At 48.6% G+C, this 24,145-nt stretch overlaps 1 protein-coding gene across 1 annotated transcript in view; it reads left to right on the top strand.

Moving 5' to 3' along the window:
* LOC135821387 (uncharacterized) overlaps window positions 1-21,724 on the top strand; it is a 39,977-nt gene extending 18,253 nt beyond the window's left edge. The window contains exons 9-20 of the mRNA XM_065334459.1: window positions 1,292-1,441; window positions 1,941-2,061; window positions 3,098-3,283; window positions 13,692-13,855; window positions 15,073-15,157; window positions 15,400-15,687; window positions 15,900-16,033; window positions 16,478-16,599; window positions 17,092-17,283; window positions 18,234-18,327; window positions 19,536-19,625; window positions 21,056-21,724. The gene's annotated coding sequence lies outside the window, so the exon portion shown is untranslated. The remainder of the gene's footprint in view (window positions 1-1,291; window positions 1,442-1,940; window positions 2,062-3,097; window positions 3,284-13,691; window positions 13,856-15,072; window positions 15,158-15,399; window positions 15,688-15,899; window positions 16,034-16,477; window positions 16,600-17,091; window positions 17,284-18,233; window positions 18,328-19,535; window positions 19,626-21,055) is intronic.
* Window positions 21,725-24,145: the final 2,421 nt, after the last annotated feature.

Genomic DNA, 24,145 nt, shown 5'->3' with positions numbered 1-24,145 from the left:
TGTTGCTGCTGTTGGTGTTGCTGCTGTTGCTGTTGCTGCTGTTGCTGTCGCTGTTGCTGCTTCTGCTTCTGCCGTTGTTGCTCTCGCTGTTGTTGCTGCTGCTGTTGCTGCTGTTGCTGCTGCTGTTGTTGCTGCTGCTGTTGCTGTCGCTGTTTTTGCTGCTGCTGTTGTTGCTGCTGCTGTTGTTGCTGCTGCTTCAGTTGTTGCTTCTGCTTTTCCTGTTGTTGCTCTCGCTGCTGCTGTTGCTGCTGTTGCTTATGCTGTTATTGCTGCTGCTGTTGTTGCTGCTGCTGTTGCTGTCGCTGTTTTTGCTGTTGCTGTTGTTGCTCTCGCTGCTGCTGTTGCTGCTGTTGCTTATGCTGTTGTTGCTGCTGCTGTTGTTGCTGCTGATGTTGCTGTCGCTGTTTTAGCTGTTGCTGTTGCTGCTGCTGCTGTTGCTTCTGCTTCTGCTGTTGTTGCTCTCGCTGTTGTTTCTTCTACTGTTGCTGCTGTTGCTGTTGCTGCTGTTGCTGTCGCTGTTGTTGCTGCTTCTGCTTCTGCCGTTGTTGCTCTCGCTGTTGTTGCTGCTGCTGCTGTTGCTGCTGCTGTTGTTGCTGCTGCTGTTGCTGTGGCTGTTTTTGCTGCTGCTGTTGCTGTCGCTGCTGTTGTTGTTGTTGCTCTCGCTGCTGCTCAGGTTGCTACTGTTGCTTATGCTGTTGTTGCTGCTGCTGTTGTTGCTGCTGCTGTTGTTGCTGCTGCTGTTGCTGTCGCTGTTTGTGCTGCTGCTGTTGCTGTCGCTGCTGTTGCTGTTGCTGCTGCTGCTGTCGCTGCTGCTTCTGCTTTTGCTGTTGTTGCTCACGCTGTTGTTTCTGCTACTGTTGCTGCTGTTGCTTTTGTTGCTGCTGTGGTTGTTGCTGTTGTTGTTGCTGCTGTTGCTGTCGCTGTTGGTGCTGCTATTTCTGCTTCCTACCTCTACTGCTACTGATACTGTTTCCGCTGTTTCTGTGGCTCCTGTTGACTTCGCTGCAGTAGTCACGTCTTTTTCTGTGTGTGTGTGTGTGGCTGTGTTTTCACGTGCTGTCATAGGGTATATTTCGGATAGCGTTGCCAGTGTCTCTACTGCTTCTGCTGTTGTTGCTCTCGCTGTTGTAGCTGCTGCTGCTGTTGCTGTTGCTGCTGCTATTTCTGCTTCCTACCTCTACTGCTACTGATACTGTTTCCGCTGTTTCTGTGGCTCCTGTTGACTTCGCTGCAGTAGTCACGTCTTTTTCTGTGTGTGTGTGTGTGGCTGTGTTTTCACGTGCTGTCATAGGGTATATTTCGGATAGCGTTGCCAGTGTCTCTACTGTTACTGCTGCTTCCTCCATGGTCAGCTGTGCTGAACAATGATCCGTGACGTGTGTGTCAGCGAGTACTCAGATGATGGGCAGAAATCTGGATGGCAGAGCTGCATCTTAGTAAGGTACAGGTTGTGTCTAAGGATTTCTTTTTGTCAGCTACTTTCCCTTGCCTGTCTCCTGTTTCCATATATGGGTGTGTTTAAACTAGTATAGCACGGATCTGGTTTGAAAATAATCCCCGGTCACATGACCACACTGTGGTAGTTTTGGTGAGAACTTGAAGACGACTGGTCATGTACTGTCATTTCTGAATGTGACGTTTACTGCTGGTGATACTGCTTGTGCAAGTGTTTCCATACTGGTGATAGTGCTACTGCAAGTGTTTCTATACTGGTGGTTGTGCTACTGCAGCTATTGATGTGCTGGAAACTAATGTAGCTGCCGTCCTGGCAAGACCTCTACTATTGCTGTACTGGAAAGACCTTTTCTGTTGCTGTGCTGGAAAGACCTTTACTGTTGCTGTACTGGAAAGACCTGTACTATTGCTGTGCTGGCAAGACCTTTACTGTTGTACTGTTGCTTTCGCTAATGTTGTTGTTGCTGCTGCTGTTGCTGTTTCAGGGGTATTTTCAGCAGTGGCGGCGTGGTTGTTCTTATTGCAGCGGGTTGTTCTGTCATGGTCTCCATATTCAAAATGATCTGTTGGCTGATGGACGGATGCCGGGATGGTTCAGAGTGAAAGGTACTTTTTTTAATTAACTGTCACCCCTGCACTGTTAGCACCCCAACCCCTGCCCCGCTCCGTCCCCCCCCCCCCCCTCATCACACAGCACCCATATTCACATGGAATAGCATTGTATAATGGGAGAATTGTGCATGGAACGAGAGAGTTTGGAAGCTCAGGGCCCTACGCTATGCTTTTTTGCCTTGATGACCTAGACAAAAAAAAGCATAGGGATGTTATAAATTCTTTAAAAAAAATCCTCTTTTTTTTAAGACATAACCTGGGATTCGATCCCGCACTATCGCGCGCCCTGCATGCATCCCCCGATACACTTCGCATACATACTAATTCTTCCAAGTTGTTTCACAATGTGATCTGATGGCAAAAAGCATAGGATGTTATAAATTTTTCAATTCTCCTATTTTTTTCAGGCATATCCTGGGATTCGCCAGGCGTGACACAAACAAACAAACAAACAAACACACACACACAAATACCAAATTAAAGCTGTGTGGACCTTGGCTAGCGCCAGACGTTACTGAAGTAACGTCTTCTGCATAGCTACGGGAATAATAGTTTGACTTCAACTTCTCCTCGTTACAAACAACTCTCATACTCCTACCTGTGTTGTCTATCCATTAGAAAGTGAGTTATCTAAGTTTTAACCACTGCATATCTAGATCACCACTCTTGTCTACAGTGTACGTAAGCCTCTATGGGTATATTTGCATGTCCAGCTATACACAGGGTTGGAAGAGACATTTTGTTTGCACTTTACATACTCATTCATTAATTCCATCTCTTCCATTTCCATGGCATTCTCTCCAAACTCTCCTTCCCATGACAGCAAGGAATGGTAGCTCTGCTTATCCAAACTGTTGTGTCTGTCTCTCTGCTGTTATTGCTGCTGCTGCTGCTGCTGATCTCGGCACTGTGACTACTGCTGTTGCTGGTGTTGGCTGTGCTGGTCGTGCTGGTTTCTGCTGCTGCTGCGGCTGCTGTTGTTGCTGTTGTTGTTGTTTCCACTACTTGCCTCTTTATACCTCTGTTCCAGTTGCTGGTAGAGTTGCTGACAGTGTGATGCTGCTGTGATAGAGATCATGACTCATGGTGTTGTCAGTAGCTGTACTATTCCTCTGCTTCATCTCTGGTCCTGGGTAACAGGAATCAGATGTATGCAGATCAGTGAGGTTTCTGATGACGTACACATACCTGGATGATATTGCTGCAATGCAGAAAGGTACAGCTTGTAAAAAAATATAATCTTATTGTTAACTACATTATTTTGCCCCTATCTTCTTTCCCTATTTAGATGTGTTCAAACTGATAATCAAAACAGGTCGAAATGGATAATTATCCTGGGGAAATGACTGCACATTGTTCTTATCTGCAACTATAGCTACTGTTGCTACTATTGCTGTTGCTGTTGTTATTGCTGCTGTTTCTGGTCCTGCTGCTGCTGCTGTTGCCGCTCCTGTTGTTGTTGTTGTTGTTGTTGTTGTTGTTGTTGTTGTTGTTGTTGTTGTTGTTGTTGTTGTTGTTGTTGTTGTTGTTGTTGTTGTTGTTGTTGTTTTTGTTGTTGTTTTGAAATCTTTTATTCTCACGATGGCCTGTGGCCAATAAGAGAAAAATAATTACAGGCACGGGGATCAGATACAGAGAGATCAAAGTTTAGCTGCTTGCTGAGGCAATAGCAATGGCAATAGGGAGTTTATCACATAGGCTGGGCGCAATGGAGCTATAGATGTGCTGAGCAATGTGAGCAAGTACATACGGAAGAGATGACAAGTGGTAGGATGTTTGCTTTGAAATCTCGTCTGGGGTTGATTTGCCGAAGGCTGAGTGGAATGCTATTAAAGAGATCAGGAGAAGCATAGATGGGGGAGTCTCTTAGCCGGTTTGTACGTGTTGTGGGTAGCTCAAAGGTTCGGGGGAACCTGAGCGTGCGAATGGGTTGTATTCGGGGTAGGTGAATTGCAAGAAGGTGTGGTGGTGCATATCTATGAAGCAGGCTATGTGCAAGAAGGATATGGGAGAGGGTACGGCGGCTGCTGAGTGATCGCCATTTGAGTCGGTGCAGCAGCACGGAGTGGGTTCTGTGTTCAAAGAGGGGGAGATGCAAACAGAGGCGAGTGGCGCGCCGTTGGATGCGCTCAAGCCGGTCGTTCAGGGTTGCGGGGAGGGGTGAGAGGACAGTGCAAGCATACTCAAGAATAGGGCGGATGTAAGTTACATAGTTGGAGGAGAGAGCAGAAGTGTTTAAGGAATTGCGTAGTCGCAGGAGAAGGAACATCTTCCTGGTCGCTTTAGTGATGATGTAGTCAACATGCGAGTTCCAGCATAGATTCTGCTGTATGAGGAGGCCAAGGTGGCGATGCCTTGAGGCCACAGTGAGGTTGGTATCGTTGAGTGTGATTGATGGTGGTCCGGAGGTGGCCGGTTGGTGTGGTGAAAGTGGATGACAGTGGTCTTACTTTCGTTGACCAGGAGATGCCAATCCTTCAGCCACTGTGCCGCGGTTGTCACAGCTGACTGGAGGTGCTCTTTTGCGGCTAGAAAATTCTCGTGAGCGGCAATGATGGCAGTGTCGTCGGCAAACTGGCTGCACTCAGTGTTGGCATTTATGCAGGCGGTTGGCAGATCAACTGTGTAGGCCGTGAACAAAAGCGACCCCAAGACAGAGCCTTGGGGGACCCCCGCTGGAATGTTCAGCCAGGTTGATTTGCTGCTCTCCACTTGCACACGTTGTCGTCTGTTGGTGAGATAAGAGGCAAGCCACTGGAGGCATTTGCCATCGAGTCCGAGGTGGGCCAATTTTGCAAGCAGTCCTTGGTGCCACACCCGGTCAAACGCCTAAGATAGGTCGAAGAAGCAAGCAATTACTGTTTGCCCGGCGTGTACGCGTGGAGGCGCTTTCCACCGCACATCAGAAACCGAAACGACAACTTGCTCGTCTTCTCAAGAACTCTCAACCACGAAGACACTGGCGCACGCAAAGCTACGTGGCACACAGCGCTCCAAAGAAGAAATGCGTAGATCACGTGCATGCATATGAGAAAAACAATGATGTCACGCTGCCATGACGATACACAAGCTGTACTGGCACGCAGTGGACAAAAATAATGGAAAATCAAGAAAAGTCAGAAAATAATACAAACAGTGAAATTCGAAAGTAGAAGTCAAAGGAAGTTCAAAGAACAAAGAAAACGAAGATCTGTGCTGATAGGAACTCAACGCAATTTCAACCATGTCCTGTCAGAGAGTGTTAGCACCCACAGGGTGAAGGCAAGCCTTGTCAGAGCAAAACCTACACTTGGACGGACCAGAGCTGCAGAACGGACTTTCTGAAGGAATGCAAAGATAAGTAACAATTCAAATTCGAGATAATCAACTTAGAAACAACACCAGCTGTTTTGTAACCTGTAAACTGCTTGTAACAATCAGCGATGTACTAGTAACTAACTCCTAGTAAACGCTTTGACTGTGCTCTCGGAAGAACGAAGGATTAACAAAATATAGAATAAACACAGTAGATAAATAATAGTGACACTCGTAAATTCTACAATATCTGGAGTCTTCTGCACAGTACATGAAGAACACACAGATCGCACAGGGAATACACAAGAGAACAGAGCGCACACAGATCGCACAGAGAACGCACAGAAAACACACAGAACGCACACCACTGCATACTGTCTTCAGAACATTCTCCCCCTCTTGATCAGACACGGATCAACCCTGCTTAGAACTCCAGTGGGCACAGCTTGGTGATTGGACGAGTGTAGCGCTTGCTGCCCACCAATACTTCGGCGACACGCACCTTGCCGTCTGCTCCTGGGAACACCTTGTCCACACGTCCCAGAGGCCACTGTCCGCGCGGAGTGTCCGACTGCAGTACGAGAACGGCGTCATCGGGCTGCAGGCTCTTCTGTGCATGCGGCCACTTGGTCCGACGGTTCAGGGCGGGCACCCACTCTTGCATCCAGCGCTTCCAGAAATGCTGGATTAACTCTTGTACAACTCGCCAACGGTTGCGAGGATGAAACGGCGTGTCATCCACCGACTCTGGAGCGAACCGACCTCCCGCTTGTCCCGTCAGGAAGTGATTTGGCGTCAGCACAGTCTGATCCTTCGGGTCTGCAGACTGATAACTCAGCGGACGAGAATTCAGTAGGCCCTCTGCACCACAAAAGGCTGTCATCAACTCCTCGTCGTTGACATCCGCATTGCCCAGAATGTGCTGGATTGCTCGCTTTGCGGATTTCACCATCGCCTCGTGAGCGCCACCGAAGTGTGGAGCGAGCGGAGGATTGAACGACCAGGTGAGACCGCGGTTGGCCGCTGAGCGCTGTACAGCATCCTGGTCCAGGGCGTCAACCAGTTCCTTGAGCTCTCGGTTGGCGCCGACGAAGTTAGTGCCGTTGTCCGACAACATCTGCATGGGCAGACCACGCCTGTCGACGAATCGAGACAGTGCGCGGAGGAAGGCATCTGTGTCAAGACCGTACGCCATCTCAAGGTGCACTGCTCGACTGAGTAGACATGTAAAGAGACACAAATATCGCTTCTCTCGCCGCTTGCCTCTGCCTTGGACTGTCACGAATGGCCCAGCAAAATCCACAGCTGTACGAGCGAATGCCCGCAATGGTGGTGATAGCCGCACCTTGGGCAGAGGCGCCATCTGCTGCTCCGCTGCTTTGGCTTTCTCTCTTCGACACACCGAACACTCACGCTCCCACTCTCGAATTGCTTCACGGGCAGACACTACCCAGAACGTTGAGCTTAGCGACGACAGCGTCTGGTTCGTGCCGCCATGCTGCTGCAGCTCGTGATGGTGCTTCACAATAAGCTGCGTGATGTGATGATTGCGTGGCAAGATCACTGGAAATCTCACGTTGTGTGGCAGCCACTCGGCGTACTGCGTCCTGCCGTCGCAACGCAGCAACCCATCTGCGTCGACCTTGGGGTTGAGCTTCAGTAGTGCTGATCTGGCTGGCACTACTTGCTTGTTGCGCACACTCTTCAGCTCGTCGCTAAACGCCTCGCTCTGAGCTTGCGCGATCCACAGTTGCTCGGCGTCACTGATCTCTTCTGCTGTCAGTTCACTGGTGATGCGAGTCCGGCCAGCGGAGTTGCCGATGAAGCGCATAACCCACCCTGTCACTCGCACGAGACGCAACCAATCGGAATATCGCTCGGGCTTCAGGCGAAATCCTGGCGGCTGTGCAACAGTTACGAAGCTCACTGCTTCCGCTGCGCTGCTCTGCTTAAACTCTTCAGCGCTCGGGGCTGTCGGTGGACCTGCTAGCAATGCCGGCCAGTCGGCTGAGTCACTGTGGAGAAATGACGGACCTTCCCACCACAATGAACTCTGGACTAATGCTGAGACCGTAGCACCACGTGACGCGAGATCCGCTGGATTGCTCGCTGTCGGTACATGCCGCCACTGTTGAGGTAGCGTAGCCGTCTGAATCAGTCCAATATGATGGGCAACGAATGGCTTGAACTTTCGACTGGCACTTCGAATCCAGTGGATCACGTCCATGCTGTCTGACCAGAAGACCACCTTGTCCATACTCAACTGCAACGCCGATGTCACTGAGGTTGCCAATTCCACTGCAATCACTGCTGCCATCAATTCCAGACGCGGAATGCTGGTGGCCTTGAGCGGTGTCACTCTCGTCTTGGCGGCTACCAATCGTACTTGGACAGTGTCGCTGCTCTTGCTTCTGGCATAGACAACCGCGCCATACGCCACACTGGATGCGTCAGCGAATACGTGCAGCTCCACATCGTCACTGCCGGGTGATCGAATGCAACGAGGAACTGCTACCTTGGTGAGATGAGGCAGTTGCTGAAACCACTCTGTGGCCGCTGCTAGTAGTGTGGGCGTCAGCGTGTCGTCCCAGTCCAGACCTGCTGCCCAGATATCCTGCATCAGGATCTTCCCCTGAACAACAAACGGTGCGATGAGGCCGAGGGGGTCGAACACTGTCGCCAGTTTCTTCAGGAATGCTCTCTTCGTGACGGACTGATCATGCTCCGGACTGAAGTTGAAGGAGAACACATCGTCCTGAGCGGACCATGCCACTCCGAGTGTCTTTGTTGCCGGTAGCTCGCTGCTGCTCAGGTCGATTACTGAGGCTCTATCGTCGATCGGCACGTTCTTCAATACCTCCTCGGAATTCGACAGCCACTTCCGTGCTTTCATTGACGCTGAGCCCCACAGCTGAGTCAGCTGCTCGTATAGCTGCATGGCGGTGACTTCATCATCCACAGAGTCGAGGGTGTCGTCCATGTACGTCGACTTCAGTACTGACTCGGCCGCTAGTGGAAGCTGGTTGGCATTGTTCTGGGCGTGCTCCCGCACAACGAACTGTGCCAAGAACGGTGACACATTCAGCCCGAACACCAATCTCTGGAACTGATAGCACTTGATGCGCTGCTGCTCGTCGCGATGAAGAAACTGTAGACGCTGACGATCATTCTCAGCCACTTCAATCTGCAGGTACATTTCCTGAATGTCGCACACAAGTGCCACCGATCGACTGCGGAACCGCAGCAGGATGCAGAACAAATCTTGCTGCAGCTTTGGCCCAGGATGAATTGCATCGTTCAGCGAGATGCCGCGGTGCTTTGCTGCGGCGTCAAAAACGATCCGGACCTTGGTGGTGTCTTTGTTCATCCGAACTACCGGAAAGTGAGGCAAATACCAGCTGGATGTGTCGGCTGGATCATACGGTATTTCCTTAATGTAGCCTTTCTCAGCGTACGCCTTGATTGTGCCGTTGTACGCTGCCGCTACTGTCTCATTCTTCGCCAGTCGGCTCTCCGTGTTACGCAGCCGCTGCGCTGCCATGCCGAAATTGTTGCTGAGCTCTGAGACTTTCTCCGTCCAGGGGATAGCTACCTGGTACCGTCCTGCCGATTGCGTTAGTGACGATGTTGCTGTCTGCAGAGCTGCTGCGTCACTGACAGATAGTGCGATTGCTGGATCTTGGTGGGTACCACTCACTTCCACCTCCCAGAAACGCTGCATCGTGCGGTTGAGCTCTGCGGTTACATCTGACTGGTCTCGTACCCCTGCCGCATAGCTGTACTGGAACAATGACGATCTAGCCATTGTCGACGTCGTGGGCCCGACACATGTCCACCCTAACACTGTCAGACGCGCCACAGGTTCTCCAGGAGCACCACGTATCTCCTCCAGCGCACAATGGATGTCTGGTTGGTCAATGCCGATGAGCATATCTACCTCTCTACGCTTCGGCAAGCTGGCAAATGTCACTTCCTTGAGATGTGGCCAATGCCGCTGCTCTGTTGACCAATTCACTGCGTGCATGTCGTCAGTGATTTGCTGTAGCGTATTCGCCTGGATCTTGCGCTCCCAGCTGCCATCTACGCTGCTGAGCTGCACGTCGACGTCCTGGGTGTCGTACGTTGAGCGCTGTCCGTTTAGTACTCCGACTGATATCTTGGAGCTTGGTCCACTTAGCTGAAGTTCTGCTGCTACTCGGGCGCTGACATACGTCTGCGTGCTGCCGTCGTCCAGTAGGGCATTGATACGCACACGTCTGTTGCCATTGCCGATCATGACTGGTACGGTTCGCAAAGCCAAATTCCCAGCGCCACTGGCTTTCATGGTCGTTGCTGCTGCTTGAGACTCCTGCGCCTCCCCCTCAGTGGCGAGGTACACACCTTGCTTTTTTGTGCTTGGTCTGTCCTTGGGCGGATCTCTGTTCTTGATCTGCTGCTGCCCATGCAGGAGCCTATGGTGCGTGGAGTCGCAACCATCAACGCCGCAAACTCTCGTCCGTTCACAGTCGTTGCCACGGTGACCACTCGCCAGACACCGATAACACAGACGCGCTGCTTTGGCCTTGACCCAGCGCTCTACAACAGTCATTCCTTTGAACTGGTCGCACTGCCACACGCCATGGACATCGCCGCACACTTCACACGACTTTCCGCTACGAGCCACAAAAGATCTGTTGTGTGGGTGAGACCCTGGCCTGACTTGCCGGTTGGCAGGCGCGTGTGCTGACGCTGCTGGCTGGGATATGCTGATCCCGTCTGCCGTTTCTGCTGCCACAGTCAGGAACTCTGCCTCTTGTTCCAGCCACACTGCTAACATGGTGACTGTTTCTGGCTGCTGTTGCACGAATAGCCAACGCTGATACTGCGCGATCAGCTTCTCATCCAGCTTTCGCAGCAGCTGGTTATACAGAGTTCCCGGACCCAGCTCATGGGAACGCCCCGCATCCGTCAAGTTTACTATTGCGATCTCCAGCAGCTCAGAATACCGCACCAGTTCGCGCTGGCGACCACTGCGGACGGTGGGCATTCTCTCAATGTCCTCCAGCTGCAGAGCAATTTGTCTTCGACTGCCGCCATACTTGCGCTCAAGCTTCGCCTTTGCCGTTGCATAAGCTGCTGGCGAGTACCCGAGGGCACTGATCGTCTCCAGCGGCTCGCCCTTCAGGTAAGTACGCAACTGCAGCAGCTTGTACGCATCGTTGGCTGGCGAGACATCTACGCATGCGTTGAAGGCAGCTCGCCACTGCTCGTACTCTTTGCGGTTTCCGGTGAAAACTGGAATGCCGACTCGTGGCATCTGCCGCCATGGCTCTACCATTCCACCTGGTGGAAAGTTTGCGTACGGTGCAGGTGCTGTGAACGCTGCTGGTGCTGCGAATGGTGCTGGTGCTGCTACCGGTGCTGGTGCCACTACACTCGGTGCTGACACTGCTGGCGGAAGGCTAGTACTGGTCACTGGTGCTCTTACAGGCTGACTGGTGGCTCTGCCTCCGCCACTGGCTGTCAGTGGTCCAGCCTGACCCGAGTTTACAACCGAGGTTATGCCCCTCGAAGCTGTTACAACAGCCGGCACAGACCTCAACGACATACTATTACTAAAGGCGGCAGCAGGCACAGAACTAGCCGACGTACTGGTGGGAGCCGCAGCAGGCACAGAACTAGCCGCCGTACTGATGGGAGCCGCAGCAGGCACAGAACTAGCCGCCGTACTGATGGGAGCCGCAGCACTGCCAGCAGGCACAGAACTATTACTTGCCAAGGTACTCGTACTACTGCTACTACTAGTACTGCTGCTACTCGGAGCGCGAGCGGCAGTCCCCGAGCTGGCAGCAGTCCCTGAGCTGGCAGCAGTCCCCGAGCTGGCAGCAGTCACACTCAAGGAACTCGGTGCCGACGACCCAGATAGACTACTCGGTAAGAGTCCTGACTCCAGACCGACAGGTCCCTGGTGCGGTTCTCGCTTCGGCACAGTATGCATAAATTTCTCTTTTTTTTCTTTTTCTGGTGCCTGTTCACTTTTTTCCTCCTTATCAGCCTCGCTCTCAGCAACGATCTCCGATCTTTGCAGCAGATCCCGCACTTCCTTAATTCTCTGGGCTCTCTCCTTGCCCGCTGGAGATCTCCCTCCACGACTGGGCCGCGCAGAGCATATCTCGGCGAGCACTTCGCTGGCCTGCTCTAACACGTTATCGTACTTGCTTTGGAGCTCGTCCAGCTCATCGTATATTGCCTCAGTAGGGCGACCTGCCGCTCTCATCAGCTTGCACAGCTCAAGCATCACCCGCACTGCCTCCTCTGCCGCATTGTTCAGTGCATCTATCCCAGCGTTCAGGTCTCTGGCGTCTATGGGCGTGGTCTCACTGTGCAGCTTTGTCAGTATTCCACGTTTGATATTCGTGAAATTGGACTTCACTCGAATCTTTGCCGATCGTAGTTCGTCCATGGTACAACTAAATTTGATACATACACTACAACTAAACTAAACTGAACCTCTAACCATCCTCTGCTACCAGATAATGTACGCGTGGAGGCGCTTTCCACCGCACATCAGAAACCGAAACGACAACTTGCTCGTCTTCTCAAGAACTCTCAACCACGAAGACACTGGCGCACGCAAAGCTACGTGGCACACAGCGCTCCAAAGAAGAAATGCGTAGATCACGTGCATGCATATGAGAAAAACAATGATGTCACGCTGCCATGACGATACACAAGCTGTACTGGCACGCAGTGGACAAAAATAATGGAAAATCAAGAAAAGTCAGAAAATAATACAAACAGTGAAATTCGAAAGTAGAAGTCAAAGGAAGTTCAAAGAACAAGGAAAACGAAGATCTGTGCTGATAGGAACTCAACGCAATTTCAACCATGTCCTGTCAGAGAGTGTTAGCACCCACAGGGTGAAGGCAAGCCTTGTCAGAGCAAAACCTACACTTGGACGGACCAGAGCTGCAGAACGGACTTTCTGAAGGAATGCAAAGATAAGTAACAATTCAAATTCGAGATAATCAACTTAGAAACAACACCAGCTGTTTTGTAACCTGTAAACTGCTTGTAACAATCAGCGATGTACTAGTAACTAACTCCTAGTAAACGCTTTGACTGTGCTCTCGGAAGAACGAAGGATTAACAAAATATAGAATAAACACAGTAGATAAATAATAGTGACACTCGTAAATTCTACAATATCTGGAGTCTTCTGCACAGTACATGAAGAACACACAGATCGCACAGGGAATACACAAGAGAACAGAGCGCACACAGATCGCACAGAGAACGCACAGAAAACACACAGAACGCACACCACTGCATACTGTCTTCAGAACACGGCGTCTCTTTTCTCGGTGATCTGATGGATTAACCGAGATAGCTGCTGTGTGGTGCCATCGTTTGGCCTTGTTGTTACTTGTACTACTGTTGCTACTATTGCTGTTGCTGTTGTTATTGCTGCTGTTTCTGGTCCTGCTGCTGCTGCTGTTGCCGCTCCTGTTGCTGTTGTTGTTGTTGTTGTTGTTGTTGTTGTTGTTGTTGTTGTTGTTGTTGTTGTTGTTGTTGTTGTTGTTGTTGTTGTTGTTGTTGTTGCTGTTGCTGCTGTTGTTGTTGTTGCTGCTGCTGTTGCTGCTGCTGTTGCTGCTGCTGTTGCTGGTGTTGTCGCTGCTGCTGTTGCTGCTGCTGTTGCTGCTACTGCTGCAGTTGCTGCTGCTGTTGCTGCTGCTGTCGCTGCTGCTACTGCTACTGTTACCAGTGCTGTTGTTTCTGCTGCTGCTGCTGCCGCCGCTATTGTTGTTATTGCTGCTGTTTCTGCTGTTTACAACGCTGCTGTTGGTACTGCTGTTGTTGCTGCTTTTGCTGCTGCTGCTGCTGCTACTTTTGGGGCTGCTGGTGCTTGTGCTGTTGTTGTTGCTGTTGTTGCTACTGCTGTTGTGGCTGCTGCTGTTATTGCTGCTGCTGCTGCTGCTGCTACTGTTGTTGTTGTTGTTGCTGCTGTTGTTGTTTTTGTTGTTGCTGCTGTTGTTGCTGCTGCTATTGCTGTTGCGGTTGTTGTTGTTCTTGCTTTTTCTGTTGCTGTTGTCGCTGTTGCTGCTGCTTTTGCTGTTGCTGTTGTTGCTGCTGGTGGTGCTATTAGTCTTGCGGCCGTCGTTGGAGCTACTGCTACTGCTGCTGTTACTTTCTTTGCCGCTGCCGCTGCTATTTTTGCTGCTATTGTTTCTACTGTTGGTGCTATTAGTCTTGCTGTTGTTGCAGCTATTTGAATTCTTTATTCTCACGATGGTACCATCGTCAAAAAGCAATTGTTGCTGCTGTTGTTGCTGCTATTATTCTCGTTGCAGCTAATGTTGCTGTAGTTGGTGATTCAGAGGAGGTGATCTTTCGGTGGCATTCAGCAGCATTCGTCTGCCGGGGAAAATCACAGGATTGGAGGGCAAAGATGATGGTAGTTGTGCGCCGAACGCTCTAATGCAAGTATATCTGCCAGAAGACTGTAGTGAAGTGAGTAAGTAGACTTTCTATTGTTAATAATCTGCTATTTGTTACTACTGGTAACTGTACAATATTCACCACACATTATTGTTTGCTATTTTCACGACAAGAGAGTAAGGGCCAGGTTCCACTGCGGCTCCGCTGCTCTGCTGCTCATCATCCGTCATCATTACCATAGTGACCGTGGCTTGAGCTGGAGCAGAAAGGCCGCGGCTCACAGCGACCTTTCGCTACGATTCTTGATCATAAATTGCGAGCCGCGGTCGCGGCTCGACCTGTTTCCCGTACGTTGCATTGTTTTGTACACAAGAATTGTAAAATTCAAAAATTTTTCGTTGCGCAGGCCAGAAAACGAGGTTTTTTGATTTCACGCATGCGCGCAGGCAGGTGAAACATCGTCAATAACCGTGGAGCAAAATAACCGTGGAGCTCGTCATTCACGAATGACGAGTGTCAGTGGAACCGCGCTGCTCCCCTGCATGCAGCCAAGTGCCGCGGAGCAGCCGAGCTGCGGAGCCGCAGTGGAACCCAAACTTAATGTGAATATTGATTAACCAGAGCGAAGTCAAATTTGAACAGTGAGTTTATGAAAGTGGCCACAGTCCTTTGCGAACATTTTCCATTGTAAACTCCCTGGTTCTAAGAAATGTCGAAAATTTAGTGACGCGAATATCGGTGTGTTTACAGAATTCTAATTTTACCATACTAACAAGTCAGACATGTATTATGTGTTTATAGTACTGTAGGGTCATGAAATTTGTACCGGCTAGGATTTCACAACACACACCGTAATGGTACATACCGTAAAATCCCGCCAGAGAGCCCCGTCGCTTCCATGCGCCCCTCCCCGACATTTTGTCAGGAAAGTGATTGATTGTATCCTCGTATAACTCCATGATGCCGTACTGTACTGCAGACGAGTTCTCGACCCGGTCATTTGTCCTACTAGTGATGGTGCTGCTGCTGGTGATGATGATGGTGATGGTCCCGCAACTGTTGCTACTGCTGCTACTATTGCTGGCATTGCTGCTACTGTTGCTGGTGCTGGTGATGGTCCAGCAACTGTTCCTACTGCTGCTGGTATTGCTGCTACTGTTGCTGCTGGTATTGCTGCTGCTGGTGCTGCTTGTCCTGTTGTTACTGCTGCTGGTGCTGCTATTTATGCAACTGCATGTTGCTGCTTTTTGTTTCTTTTTTTTCTTTCTGAATTTTCCCATTGCACTGCTACAGATATGGTTGTGTTATCGTATCAACAGCAGAGCGGTCGTCCTGTTATTTCTGTAGCTGTGTAGCAGATGGATGTGACTACTACAAGGTATGTCAAAGAGTATCATCAACTGTACTTATACAGCTTCTTATAAAATGTATACGATTGGGCAATCGCTGAAGTATTATTAAACCATTGATATTGCTACTGGTGGTGCTATTTCTCCTGACTCCATTCTCTTTCTGTGCTGTGCTTCTGTGCTACTGTTGCTGCTCCTCTGTGTGTGTGTGTGTGTGTGTGTGTGTGTGTGTGTGTGTGTGTGTGTGTGTGTTTGCCCTGCCAGTCACAAGTGTGTGGCTCCGTCCCCAGCCGCAGTGGAGGCGTGTTGTGGCGCGCACTGTGCGTCCTGCGGCTGCTGATTCCGTTCGGTCCAGGGAGAAATAGACACCGCTGCTCAAGTTCTCCTCCGGCCATACATTAGTCTCGGGGCAACAGTCGTAGGTGACCTGAATCCTGACGACCTCTCGTTGTGTCCGGGACGCCGTAGGACGGCGTTCTCCTCTTCTCTCTCCGTTGCCCCTCCGGGCCCACGTGACCCTTGTGGCAGTGGCTCGACAGGACAGGACAGGACAGGACAGGTGTGTGTGTTTTGTGTGTTGCTGTTTCTTTTGTTGCTGTTGCTGCTTTGTTGTTGCTGTTCCTGTTGTTGCTGCTATTTCTGCCTCCTACCTCTGCTGCTGCTGCTGCTGCTGTTTCCAAGGCTGCTATTGATGTTGCTTCAGGCAGTCACTTATTTTTCTGTGTGTGTGTGTGTGTATTCATGTGCTGTCATAATGTCTATTGCGGATAGCGTTGCCAGTGTCTCTACGGTTACTGCTGCTTCCTCCATGGTCAGATGTGCTGAACAGTGATCCGTTACGTGTGTGTCAGCGAGTACTCAGATGATGGGCAGAAATCTGGATGGCAGAGCTGCGTCTTAGTGAGGTACAGGTTGTGTCTAAGGATTTCTTTTTGTCAGTTACTTTCCCTTGCCCGTCTCCTGTTTCCATATATGGGTGGGTTTAAACTAGCATACCACGGATCTGGTTTGAAAATAATCCCCGGTCACATGACCACACTGTGGTAGTTTTGGTGAGAACTTGAAGACGACTGGCCATGTACTGTCATTTCTGAATATGACGTTTACTGCTGGTGATACTACTACTGCAAGTGTTTCTATACTGGTGATAGTGCTACTGTAGCTATTGATGTGCTGGAAACTAATGTAGCTGCTGTGCTGGCAAGACCTCTACTGTTGCTGTGCTGGCAAGACCTGTACTGTTGCTGTGATGGCAAGACCTGTACTGTTGCTGTACTGGCAAGACCTGTACTGTTGCTATGCTGTTGGTTTCGCTAATGTTGTTGTTGCTGCTGCTGTTGCTGTCTCAGGCGGATTATAAACAGTGGCGGCGTGGTTGCTCATATTGCAGCGGGTTGTTCTGCCAAGGTCTCCATATGCAAAGTGATCTGTTGGCTGATGGACGGAAGCCGGGATGGTTCAGATTTGAAAGGTACTTTTTTAAAATTAACTGTCACCCCTGCACTATTAGTACCCCCAACCCCTGCACTGTTAGCACCCCCCCCCCCCCCCCCCACCCCATCACACAGCACCCATATTCACATGGAATAGCATTGTATAATGGGAGAATTGGGCATGGAATAATTGTTTCACTTCAACTTCTCCTCGTTACATGCCCAGCTGTACACAGGGTTGGAAGGGACTTTTTGTTTGCACTTTACATACTCATTCATTAATTCCATCTCTTCCATTTCCATGGCATTCTCTCCAAACTCTCCTTCCCATGACACCAAGGAATGGTGGCTCTGCCTATTCAAACTGTTGTGTCTGTCTCCCTGCTACTGCTGCTGCTGCTGATCTTGACACTGCTACTGCTACTGCTGATCTTGACACTGCTACTGCTACTGCTGATCTTGATACTGCTACTGCTGCTATTGCTGCTGATACTGTTGTTTGCCTGTTTATGCCTCTGCTTCTGTTGCAGTTGCAGTTGCTGGTCGAGTTGCTGAGAGGGTGATGCTGCTGTGATAGAGATCATGACTCATGGTGTTGTCAGTAGCTGTACTATTCCTCTGCTTCATCTCTGGTCCTGGGTAACAGGAATCAGATGTATGCAGATCAGTGAGGTTTCTGATGACGTTCACATACCTGGATGATATTGCTGCAATGCAGAAAGGTACAGCTTGTAGAAAAATATAATCTTATTGTTAACTACATTATCTTGCCCCTCTCTTCTTTCCCTATTTAGATGTGTTCAAACTTATAATCAAAACAGGTTGAATTGGATAATTGTCCTGGGGAAATGACTGCACATCGTTTTTATCTTCACCTGTTGCTACAGTTGTCGTTGCTGTTGATATTGCTGCTGTTTCTGGTCCTCCTGCTGCTGCTGCTGCTGTTGCTCCTGCTGTTGCTGTTGCTGTTGCTCCTACTGCTGCTGCTGCTGCTGCTGTTGCTGCCGTTACTGCTGTGTTTGCTGTTGCTGCTGCTACTGCTATTGCTGTTGCTGCTATTGCTGCTGTTTGTATTGCTACTGTGTCTGCTTTTGCTGTTCCTACCGTTGCTGCTGTAGTCGCTGTGTCTGCTGTTGCTACGGTTGCTGTTGCTGCTGCTTCTTCTGTTGCTACTACTGCTGTTGTTTCCACTGCTGCTGCTGCCGCTGTTGTTGTTATTCCTGCTGTTTGCGTTGCTGCTGTTGCTGCTGTTGTCGTTGCTGCTGCTACTTTTGTGGCTGCTGTTGCTGGTGCTGTTTCTGTTGCTGCTGCTGTTGCTGTTGCTGCTGCTACTGTTGTTGCTGCTGCTTTTCCTGTTGTTGCTTTTGTTGCTACTGTTGTTGCTGCTGCTGTTGCTGCTCTTGCTGATGCTGCTCTTGCTGTTGTTGTTGCTGTTTCTGTTGCTGTTGTCGCTGTTGCTGCTGCTTTTGCTCTTGCTGTTGTTTCTGCTGTTGCTGCTATTGGTCTTGCTGTTGTTGCAGCTATTTGAATTCTATATTCTCACGATGGTACCATCGCCAATAAGCTATTGTTGCAGCTATTGTTGCTGCTGTTGTTGCTACTAGATTTGCTGTTGGTGGTGGTTCAGAGGTGATTTCTCGACACATTGCTGTGTTTGCTGTTATTGCTGTAGGTACTTCTGCCATGGTCTTGCAGGACATCTTCTAGTTGTGGAAATGATTTGTTTGGGTGACTGAACAGAAGACTGGATGGTTCATATTGGAAAGGTACAGTTTTTTTGTAATTTTATTTCCTGACACATCTCTTAGCGCCCCCCCTCTCTCCCCCACTCCCCTCTCTCCCCCTCTCTCCCCCTCTCGCCCCCACTCCCCTCTCTCCCCCATCCCACATCCCCCTCTCTCCCCCATCCCTGGCAGGAGTCAAAGATCCAGTGTTATTGTATTGTAGACTTTGTAGTCAGTATGGTGCACATTGGAATGACTTTATTTCCAATTTTCCCTTCTACTCATCTCATTCTCTCATATGTTTTACTCCGTGTGTTGTCCATGCATCATGACCTAGAGTGTTTAACTATGAACAGGTGCGTAGGAGAGGTTTTGGAAGTGATACGACCAAAGGTCGGCGCGGCCGAAGGCCGTTTTGGAGGGGGGTCCGGGGGGGGGGGAATTTTGTAAAAAAGACACAAAATCCTGCGTTCTGGGAACTTCTGGCACACTTCTGGCACAGTTTATAAGTCATAGAAATATTTCACGGGCAGAAGAGACGTGCATGGACATGCACAGATGCATGGCAGATCTACGAGTACGAGTCGAGAAAAAGGTCAAAGTCTGATGCGCATATGCATCGATGGATCCTGATTTTTTTATTACGGTTTTGCACGTTCCGGACGAACCACACTTTTCGAAAAGTGGTACGGCCATGGTCGTACCAGTCGTAGCGGGTGCTACGCCCCTGATGAATGTTTAGACCACTCCTTCATACAGCACTGTGTGTACACCTAGGTGTTTGTGTGTGTGTGTGTGTGTGTGTGTGTGTTTGTGTGTGTGTGTGTGTTTGTGTGTGTGTGTGTGTGTGTGTGTGTGTGTGTGTGTGTGTGTGTATGTGTGTGTGTGTGTGTGTGTGTGCGTGTGTGTGTGTGTGTTTGTGTGTGTGTGTGTGTGTGTGTGTGTGTGTATGTGTGTGTATGTGTGTATGCGTGTGTGTGTGTGTGTGTGTGTGTGTGTGTGTGTGTGTGTGTGTGTGTGTGTGTGCCTTCAACTGCAACTCTGCTTATCCGCCTGCACAATGCTGTTGCTGTTGCACCTGATGTTGCTGTGGCTGTTATTGCTGTTGATGCTGTTGCTAACTCGGTGACTTCTTTCTCCTGTTGTTGTTGCTGCAGCTGCTGTTTCTGCGGCTGTTATCGCTGCCTTTGTTGTTGTTGCTGCTGTTTCTGCGGCTGTTACTGTGCATGCCATGGCTCATGTTTCTTCAGGTGCTGTTGTTATGGTTACCTGTGTTGTGGATGATGAGGTTGCTGGTGTAGGAGACCTGAACATTACTGGCTACTGTTCATTACTAGAAGGTAAGGTTTTCTGATGGTGTGTGTATGTCTATACAGAACTGCTCTTGTCAACCACTACCAGCACAATATACTGAAGTGTCACGTAGAAAGGCATGACCTGTATAGAAGTGTCATGACTGGAATAGAAGCTGATTTTCCAAAGCTCAGTCATGGCACAGAATCCTGATTTGAATGTAATTACATGTACTAGCTGACTACATGTGTGCCAATGTATGCTGTACACTGTACATTGATGATGTTCACATGTACAACTGCATGTTTTCAATAGAAGCATAACTTGAATAGAAGCACGGTTTCAACCCCGGCTTATACGGCTTATGTAGAGTAGTGCTGAATGAAATCCAGTCACTTCACTCAAGTACACGCCTGCTGTTCTTCACTCATAGACCTGTGAACACTGAGCTGCGGTATGATGCAAGGCGCGAACTAGAGTGACTCTATTGGATTTCATTGAGCAGCACTGTACACACATTAGCAACACTGTACACACATTAGCAACACTATACACACATTAGCAACACTGTACACACATTAGCAACACTGTACACACATTAGCAACACTGTACACACATTTAAGGAAACAATTAAAGGAGTACGGTATTCGTTAGCCTTGAGGTTGCGCACAACGTACAGACTTTTTCGTATTGGGTCGATGCTAGCGCTGCGGGTACGAAGAGAGTGAAGACAGGGAGTAGTATGTACAATGTACTGCATAGGACGGTGGGGGTGAGTGGATAAGTCTCACAACCACTGGTACAAGTGACGAGAAACGCCATTAGCTGCATCAATGTACCCCATGTGCCTGGCCACAAGTTCCCAGTTGACTGTGGGCTGCAGCGCTGCATTTGCCGCTAGGGTTTACCGGGTGTTAGCGGCCGTCATGAGTTCCATTTGGGAACGGACACGATAATTTACTTTTTTACTTACTCCATATGACGAAAAATAGTTTCGTAGATCTGGTCTCTTTCGGTCGCGTTTGAACGAATCTTTTCGGCAACTTTCGGCCAAACGCGTGGTCTGACGGCATGGTCTTACGAATTCTCTTTTGTGCGCAACCCATCTACTGTCAGGTACCAAAGAACAGGGAGTGTAGTAGCTGAGACCGGTGCTGAGACCGGTGCTGAGACCGGTGCTGAGACCGGTGCTGAGACCGGTGCTATCTTTCAAGTACTGCTTTCCATCCATGCACAGTCCAATCATCATGTATACATCGGTATGCCCTTCTTGCCGAGATCCAGAAAATGCAGAAATCAATGTTTGTTCTTTGTAACCTGCCAATGCTGTTATCTATTAAAAACAATCATACAAACTGATGGTGGTAGTCCCTGGTATGTAATCATGATTTCGTGTATCACATCAGCTGGTCGATGATGATGTAATACGATGATGTCATTGTTTTGTTGTCTTCTGTATGATTGTGTTGAATGCAGAATGCAGAGGATTGTCAAGATGTACATTGTACATGTCTATCTGTTCAGACAGTACACAAGGTGAATGAAGATGGAACATATCCATTTCATCAATAATTGTTCTCTTCTCAATTGTTTTTATTTTGGTCTTGAAACTTCTACCTTCCTTGATGGAGAAGTAACGTTGTCCCCCCCCCCTCCCTTATCACCCCTCCCCCTTATCACCCCTCCCCCTTATCACCCCTCCCCCTTATCACCCCTCCCCCTATATCCTTCCCCAACCACACATTATCATTGTGTGTTTTAAATGTTACACACCACTAGGCTAGGCAAGTTTTCGTGGTATTTTCTTGCGGTAATAACTGCTGGTGACTACTTCAATTTCACTAGAGAAATGAAAAGACCATGGTTTACCGGTACTTGATGAGTGTGTTTGTTCATGATCACATTCATACACAAATACTCGTCTGCGTATCCATGTTGCACTATTATAACTACTGGCCTCGTTTTTGCTGCTGTCCATGCAATGGACTACATAAAATTATTATTTTCCACTGCATTCTGCACCCGTTTTCTTCCTACTGTTTCCCATATCTCAGGTGATATGTTATTACCAGTGATGTGTTTGACTACTTCTCTTGCCACATATAGCTGATACTAGTGATAGTAAAACTGGATGCTGTTCTCCAATTCATGAATGTACAGTCAGACCTCGCATAACCGCACACATCCGTTTCCCACAAAAAAATCCGGATAGGCGAGGGAACTGGATAATCGAACAACCATGTACATACTGTATGTATGCATGACATACATGTATGCTGAAAAATCGGTAATCAACAATTTTCGTCCGGATGGCGAGGGATCCGGATAAAAGAGGACCGGATAAACGAGGGCTGACTGTATTATTATGACTGTATAAACTGAGTACGGTACTCGAGTACTTGTGTAGTTCAATATCTCCACACTGTAGACTGGTTTGTGTACTGGCACACTGCATTGTTCAGTGGACAGTGTAGCGTCATGCTGGTCACGTGACCTCTGTGCTGTTAAAGCTGATTCAGACCTCATTTCGCGTACTGGAAAATCATCGCGCCAAGACGTTGAGCTCAAGTCAATGTTTTCGCGATGCTGCGACGCATTTCCCGTACACGAAATGAAGACTTCATGTGAATCAAGCTGACACCGATGTGCGGTGGCCCTATGATGGGCAGTCATGCATAGTAGTAGTAGTAGTAGTAGTAGTAGTAGTAGTAGTAGTGTGTGTGTGTGTGTGTGTGTGTTGGGGGGGGGGGGGGGGGTATGTACCGTATGACTGTACCCAAATAAGAATGTATAAACATGCATGAGAGAATGTAAAATAATTATAATAATTGTTGACATGGTTACTACATGTGTGCTAGTAGTATACAAAAGAAAGATTTAATTTTAATGGGACCATAAAGTGAACAATATTGGACGCGGTGGATCGGGTGCCAGCCAACACCAATTTGTCACGGAGTGTCGTGCTTTAGCTCACTGGCCGCATTAATGAATTATATCTTGTCATTGACTCATATATCGCTGGCGTGTTGTTGGGCAAAAGTGCGTATACCAGTGGAAAGAAGAACGCATCGACGTGCACTGATATCGCATAGATATACTTCTTTTTGAAGTACTTTTTGAACACCGGTATTTTCTTATACGGGAAATCACAGACCATGATATCACTGGCCTGACACAACAACTAAAGAAAAAGAAAACAAAACAAACAATTTAAACAATCGACGAGGAGACAATAGTCGTAAAATGGCAATAAATAAGATAAATTGTGCACTCATAACAACAGCAAAAATGAAGAAAGTCAGTTCCATAACGTAAAAATGTAATAACTAAAACACACACTTATATACATGTAGCTAATATGGTTTCAGGTAGAAATACAGCAGCTAACAAGTACAAACTTTGCTTTTTGTACTTGTTAGCTGCTGTATTTCTACCTTGATTGATTGATTGATTGATTTTTATTTCACGGATCCTCCAGAGGCAAATAGATGCCTATCGAAGGGAGTCTCCTAAGTAAGTATGGAAAATGAGAAAGTATGTTCGTAAGGGAGAAGAGGTAGAAGATACATTAGAATATAGAGTACAGAAGAAGTAAATTCAGTACTTCGGGTAGTACATTGCATGCTAATCATAATGAGAATTAGAAAAGCAGCATTGCGGACTACTATAACTGACATATACACAAACTATTGAAACTATCATAGATGTGGTTAGCCTAGACACAAAAGTCAGGAATACCTTTCAAAGAAAACATAGATTGCGAATGATACCGACGAACAGCAATACTAAATTTAGCTGTTGTAGAGAGTGAACGAATATCTTCAGGAAGTTTATTCCAGGCAACACTCAAAGAAAAAAAGGGTTGATTTACGAAAGAAGGTGCCAGCTTTAGGAAGAATTATGGATGAAGGGTGACGACTGCTTTGGGAAGAGGGTAGCTGGAAGTGAGACAACAAGGAGGGGTATTGGGAGAATACGTCATGGTGGAAATAGACAAGGCCAAGAATCTGCCGTCGCCATGCTAAAGATTCCCAAGAGGACAGAACATTGAGGTCTTCTTTGGAAGTCGTCCAGTCAGGCCGACGCTTGAGTTTACTATTTAGGTATGCTCTAGCAGCAGTAGCCTGCAGTTTATCAAGGGTTGTGGACATGGTGGCTGAAACGGAAAACATCCAAACGGGAACAGCATATTCAAGGAGGGGACGAACATAACATTTATACAAAAGATTCACAGCAGGAAAAGGAAGGAAGTTGGACATGTGGTTTAAAAGAAAAACCCGACATCGAAATTTGCTGGTAATGTGTTGAATATGGGGGGACAGATTGAGTGAAGGAGTGAGGATGATGCCCAGATGGCGGTGGGAAGAGGGCTGGGTCAGTAACGTACCGGCCATGGTGACGGTCCTGGGATCAGGTGGGTTTGATTTAGGTCTGCAAAAGGGAACATGGACACATTTGTTAGTATTGAAAACTGCTTCAGCTTTATGGGACCAGTTCACACATCTATCAAGGTCTAGTTGCAGGGAGGCAGTGTGCGCGGCGGGTACGACAGTAGGCGGAGAAACG

This window comes from Sycon ciliatum, chromosome 7 (assembly GCF_964019385.1).
Source record: "Sycon ciliatum chromosome 7, ocSycCili1.1, whole genome shotgun sequence".
Classification (NCBI taxonomy): domain Eukaryota; kingdom Metazoa; phylum Porifera; class Calcarea; order Leucosolenida; family Sycettidae; genus Sycon; species Sycon ciliatum.
Note: the sequence above shows the minus strand (reverse complement) of the source record. Positions and strands in the feature narration are given on the sequence as shown.